Below are 6810 nucleotides of genomic sequence, written 5' to 3'. Positions count from 1 at the left end.
ATGGTCCCAGCTGGTCTTCCAATCCTGTTTTGTCCTGGCGATATTAGTAATAATAGAATCATATATCTACGGTACTGCAAGGTTATATTGTATCTGCCTCGCAGATACAGTAATAAAAAGATGATGCGGATTTTTGGCGCTCCAGATATTGTAAATTGTTTTGTCAGACAAAGTAGCCGTCTTCAAGAGAACATTTATGCTCCTTTGGGTGTTAACCACCCACTTATCCGGGTAGCCACAGCGCATTGAGTGTAATATTTATTTATTGTGTTGTTGTTAAATGTATTTTTGTGTTTTTTTTTTCTTTTCTTGTGTTACTCCACTTCATTTTCTGTATAGTGGGTCAAAAATAAATTATTATTACTATTACATTCGAAGAACAGGCCATTACGTATATTGGACTTCGTTAGCTGCCTGATTCTTTGAGGTTCGTCTCCTACTATTCCAAAGGAGAAAAAGCAGTAGACTTTTTCCTGTTCATGTAAAACTCGTGTTCACGTAGATCTGTCCATGAAAAAGAAATGTACATCTCGGGTATCTAGTAAGGGAACCCTAAGTAAAGTAAGGGTTCTAGTAAGGGAAACCCTTACTAGATACCCCAGTTTTACAGGACTTTCCTTTCCTACTTCACTATTTTCATTAGAAAAAAGACAGAAATATTGACAATAAGCTCGTTGCTTAAATTCAGAATGACATAGCCAAGAAAATTCAGTTAGCCAATGTCTTTGGAATTTTTAAGGTTTCTTTGACCATGAGGAAATTTTGAGTAAAGTATATTTCGCTTCAGTGGATAAAACTTAAACCTCTGTCATTATATAGGCCTTAATCAAAAGTATTACAGGTCTGAGCATTAGACCCAATCCAGGTTGCTATAACAGAATATTAAGAATATGATGTACCTGCCTTGATGCTGGGATCACAACAAGACGTAGGTTCAGACTATAAGAGTGAGAGTTCACTATTCACTTATTGATCGGTCTTATTTTCGCTATTCACTTGGTTCCTGCTATCAAACAACTTTTTCTTTTTGAAAAAGTATAATTTTTTATTTCCGTTTTGACATAATTGTCGGCTAATTAATAAACAGGGGCCTAATTTTCTATATAAACACTGAAAAAACACACGCGTGATTTAAATGAAGTTCAACGTTCATATGAGGTTAGAACAGCACATGGCTTGCTTGGCGGCAGCCTGACATTGCTCTTAACTGCACTTTCATAAAACAAAAATGCACGTTTGGAGATCGTCACACATTACCTACTTGTTGTACATATATTACTCTAAATCAATTGGATTAAAACCTGTAATGAATTTAGTTAGTTTTTAAGGCAGTTTTGTTTTTAATTTTATTTTATAGAATAAATAAATAATATTTTTTATCCTCGTCACAATAAGATTCACGGCGCATATTATCCTTTCGTATCCGTCAAGATATATAATAATATCGACCCTACAGGACAAATGTCTTGAATTTCTGGGGGATGTATCCCCCTTATCTCCCTGGGTTCGTCTCTGAGCTATAGAGATATAAGATAATTAGATTGTTTATTATTTAGTTTTGTAAAAACAAATCTGGAGAGCCTAATTTGAAAATCCTCAATAGTCGTTGTAACAAGGTCCCTTCGGTAAAAGAATTAAAAAATCATTTGCATATAAAATCCCAACTCACCATAACCTAATACTGATGAAATCATCCTTGCAAAGAGCAAGAGGCTATCTATCTACCCCCCCCCCGTCAATGGGTTTGGCCTTTGTCGTCGTGCACATCATAGGCTACGCGATAGCGCTACCTAAAAAAAGAACGATGTGGGCACAATGTATTTTTTTTTTTTCTTTTTGCTTCTTCCCCTACCCGGGCACTTTGTATCAAAGGAGTTGTCGTAGAAACTTCGAAAAGGGCTCATTCGATTGGAAAATGAAATAGCTAGTGCCCATTTTAATTGACAAAAGTGATTAGAGGGCAACCAGGCCCCCCCCCCCCACGCCCATGATTCCCCCAAAAACATCCAATCAAAATTTTGAGATATCGATTTTGCTCAGCGTAGTTGATTTCCACATACAAAATATCTTTTTGAGGAGGACACTCCTCCACAACCCTCGGGGCAAGGGTTGTAATTTATGCCCTGGAGGCATATAAGGTTTTTATAAAAGGCGTTGTCGTAGAAACTTCAAAAAAGGCTCATTCGATTGGAAAATCAAAGGGCTAGTGCCCTTTTTAATAGTCGAAAGTGATTAGAGGGCAACTAACCCCCTCTCACGCCCACCTTTTCCCCAAACACATCCAATCATAATTTTTAGATAGCCTTTTTATTCAACGCAGTTTTAAGTTCTTTAACGTCAGTAAATTAGGTCTATGAGGATGACAACCCCCTCACAGCCCTCAGTACAAGGGTTGTAAGTTATGTCCTGGGGGCATATAAAGTTTTATAGAACGTGTTATCGTAGAAACTTCAAAAAGGGCTCAAAAAGTGCCCTTTTTAATAGTCGAAAGTAATTGGAAGGCAACTAACACCCCTTTTACGCCCAGCATTTCCCCACACACATCCAATTAAAATTTTGAGATAGCCATTTTGTTCCACGCAGTTAAAGTTCAGGAAATTATACCTTTGAGCAGGACACTCCCCCCACAGTCTTCAGGGCAAGGGTTATAAGTTATGGGCATAACTTATATAAGTTTTTATTGAAATCTTTGTCGTAGAAACTTGAAAAGGGGCTCATTCGATTGGAATTCAAATTCGAGGTCTAGTGCCCTTTTTAATAGGCGAAAGTTATTTGAGGGCAACTATCCCCCCTCGCTCGCCCACCTTTTCCCTTAACACATCCAATCAAAATTTTTAGATAGCCATTTTGTTCAGAGTTGTGGATTTCCAGATATAAATTATGTTTTAGAGGAGGACACTCCCCCACAGTCCTCAGGGCAAGGGTTGTAAGGTATGCCCTGGGGGCATACAAGGTTTTTATTGAAAGCATTGTCATAAAAACCTCAACAAGGGCCCATTCGATTGGAAATTGAAATGGCTTGTGCCCTTTTTAATAGTCGAAAGTGATTGGAAGGCAACTATCACCCAATCCACGCCCACCATTTCCATGTGCGTTCCATGAAAGGGATCCAGACGATATCGGAATCTGCAAGGGTCCAGTATAGAAGTATTGCATGGAATCCTGAAGCTGGCACCCAAATTGCAATCGCTTCTGAGGATGATCATATGCCAGTGATTCGAATATGGGATGTTCGAAAAAGTGTATCCCCTCTCTATTCCTTGGAAGGACATACCAGCGGAGTTTTGTCTGTTAGTTGGTGCAGTAGTGACTCCAGCATTTTAGCTAGCTGCGCGAAGGAAAACAGAATTCTCCTTTGGAATCTGGCCATGGCAGCTTTGAGCGGTGAAGTGGCTGGTACAATTGAACCTTTTGATGTTGATTTCTGTCCCAGAAACCCTGCATTAATTGCCGTGCCATACTTTAATTCAAAGATAACTATTCATTCTATTATGGGCGGCACTTCTGTTGAAGAAAAGGATAACATATATGTTTCTCCTATGGCAGGATATTTTTCTGGTGAAGAAAATTTGCCCGGTCAAGAACTTCAACAGGTTCAGCTAATTCAGTCAAGTCCTCCAGTCTGGCCACCCAGATGGATGTACTCTCCTTGCAGGCCTTCAATTGGGTTTGGAGGAAAACTTCTCACCTCTGAAGAATCAGTCCAGGGTGGGATGGCTACGCGAAAGATTATCATTGAACAAGTTACTGGTGACAGGGCCCTGATTTCAAGGTCAATCATGTTTGCAGAATCGTTTGCTTCTGGTAATCTATTACCTTACTGTGATATGAAAGTTGAAAGTAGTCAGGCTGATACAGAAGCAAATATATGGAAAGTCATTCGCTCTTATTTTGTTGAAGACCCCCGATTAGACCAAATACAAGTTCTTGGATTAACATGAAGATATCTCTAATAAGGTTGATGCTTTTCTGGGAGTGACTGTTGACGCTGTTGGACCATTAAGTACTAAAGTCAACGGACTCGGGCTGGAGGAAAATCTTAATGACGTTGACGTTTTTGAGACGTTAGTGAACCAGCAGAATCCAGACGTAGTGAACCTTCAACCGGGTGTTACTTCTTCATCAGAGGAAGATGCTCTAATCAAGTCTATTAGTGTTAACATAGATGATAGTATTGACGGCCTTATTAACCAATCTTTAATAAGCGGAAACGTAAAAGGAGTTGTAAACCTTTGTATCAAAGGTTGAAAATGGACAGATGCCTTAAATTTGGCGACCTTAGGTGGGGAAGAATTGTTGCTGGAAACTCAACAAAAGTATGCCAAATCTGCCACTGGTGTCTCTCGACTGATCTCTGCCGTTGTACTTGGTCAATGGGATAGTATAGCTCAAAACTGTGATTTGTCATCCTGGAAAGAGGTTGCAACTTGTGCTGTTATGTTTGCTGCGCCGCAACAGGTCGCAACTGTTTGTAAAACTCTTGGGCAACATCTTGAAGCACAAAGTGGTAGAAGTGCGGATGCTTCTCTCTGTTATATTCTGGCTGGAGACATTGGATCCCTTGTACAATCTTGCGAAGCAATCAAGAACAAGAAGTCTGACGTCATAGTTTTGCAGGTAATTTACCGAGCAAATAATGATCATCCGAGCAGCATTAAAGATGCGTTATGGAAATGAAGAGGGTCTTCCAGCAAACGCAGTATCCAAGATTGCTGAGTTTTCTAGTGTTCTTGCCTCTGAAGGTCAATTAGAACTTGCTTTAATTCTTCTTGGATACGTTGGAGAAAATGATATTCCGGAATTGAGAAGTAGGCTTGAATATGCCACTGGTCGGCGACAGCCACTCAAAACTACTGCCAAACGAGTTGGAGCCACACAGGCCAAACCTAAGGCATCGAAGCCCTCTGTTTGTGGACAGCAGATAGCACCTACTGCACAATTTGCTCCTCAACATAATATCGCTCCACAACCCCCTACTTATGGACAACAACGTACTACAAATGCGACGCCTATTAAGTCATTCCCTCCTCAGCAACTTGCTCCTACTCAGCCCTCTTTTTATGGAAATCAGCGTCCATCGACTCCGTCAAATGCTTCTCAGCAAGCTCCACCATCAATTGCTTCTCAGCAACCTCCACCGTCCATTCAAGCCATGCAGCAGGCAACATTTGGAACTTCTGGATCCAATACCTTTTTGCCTGCTGCTCAAGCTGCGACGGCTTCTATGCCCACTAAACCAGTGTTTCAACCAACTGCGCCTGTCCCAATGGCGCCACAAGTATTACCAACCCCTTGTGCTGCGCCCCTAGCCAGCACTTCAGTGAGACAAGAGACAGGTGGCTGGAATGACCCCCCTAAGTCAGTTAGTTCCAGTATACGAAGCATTAAACATAAAAGACCGCCTTCTAGTGGACAGGGGATGCAGCAGTTATATAGACAGACTGCGAGGTATCAGCCACAGTCTAGTTTTTATTAGCCAGTAGGATCAGTACAGCCAATGGAATCAATACAAGCGAACCCCACTCACGGTAATATTAGCTTCAACTCAGATGGTTACTCACCAGCCCCTCAGTTAAATTCATATTCACAAGAAATGTATAACCCCATGCCTTCCCAATTGCCGAACAAGCCAATACAATTCCAACGAGTGAATCCAACATCACCTCCTGTTCCTTCACAACAATTTCAAAAAATGAATCCAACCCCACCTCCTGCTTCTCAGCTAAACTGTAGTCGCAGCAAGGGTAGAATCCCACTCTTCCTCACCCCCGCGCTTCACTGCTCCCCCACCGCAACTACAAAGAATGAATCCAACACCGCCTCCTGCTTCTCAGTTTAATAGGCAGTTGCAGCAAGGATATAACCCTACTCCCTCTCAGCTGTTGTACCACGCTCCTGATCCTTCACAGCGGTTTCAAATGTCTGACCCAACACCGCTGCCAAGCCAGAGCAAGTGAATTTGCAACCGCACTTAGTGCCTTCTTCACAAAGTCAACCCATGATGTCGGATACTCGGCAGAGTGCAATGATCCAAGTTCCACAAAACCAAATGAATCCAAACTTTTCTTCGCAGCAAACACAAATGATGACAAACTTCTCGCCTCAAAGTCAGAATCAATACGAAGCTATGCCTCAGCAGTACCAGGCTTCTTACAATCAAGGAATGACTGATATTCATACGGAATCCGACTATGGCGCTGATGCTTCTTCGCTGCCAGCTGAATATGTTGTTATTTATAACACTTCGATAAAATTAAGAGAAATTGTTTGCTCAACAGCTACTGCAACCGCACCGACAATGAAAAGAAAGTTGGACTAAGTGGCCAAGAAGATGCAGATGCTTTACGAGAAATTGAGGATTGGAGGGCATACGCCACTCGCAATCGGTAATCTCCAAAAGCTAGTTGATCATGTCAAGGCAGGAGATTATGCCACAAGGCTTAGTGTGCATCAAGAATTGGAGAAGTATTCTTATAATGAAGTTGGCGCTTTTTCTCCAGCTCTGAAGGCTTTGCTACAGTGGGCTATTACTTCTAATGTGTATTTGCAGTAGGTTTTAAATGAAATTGTTGAAGTTTTTCTGCTGGGTTACAGCTGCTTAAGTTTTTAACGGATAGTATTTAGGTGCATTTTAAATGTTGCGTACTTGTTTCCCTTTTTCTTATTAACTTAAGGAATATATCAATTAACTAAATCTTTTATTGTGAAAAAAAAAATGTTTGGGTGTGAATAGTTCAGTTATTTGTGTACTTCGGTTTTGGTACCAGAATGCATTTATTCAGTTGAGGCAGGGTTCCCGGTAGCATTTAA

The 6810-nt window shown here is 41.0% G+C and overlaps 1 pseudogene; it reads left to right on the top strand.

Annotated features, from left to right (window-relative positions):
* LOC148947636 (protein transport protein Sec31A-like) lies at window positions 1-6601 on the top strand (annotated as a pseudogene).
* Window positions 6602-6810: the final 209 nt, after the last annotated feature.

This window comes from Artemia sp. Qi Xiang Cuo, chromosome 10, assembly GCF_049724085.1.
Source record: "Artemia sp. Qi Xiang Cuo chromosome 10, ASM4972408v1, whole genome shotgun sequence".
NCBI classification, from domain to species: domain Eukaryota; kingdom Metazoa; phylum Arthropoda; class Branchiopoda; order Anostraca; family Artemiidae; genus Artemia; species Artemia sp. Qi Xiang Cuo.
This window is presented reverse-complemented; position numbering and strand designations above follow the sequence as displayed.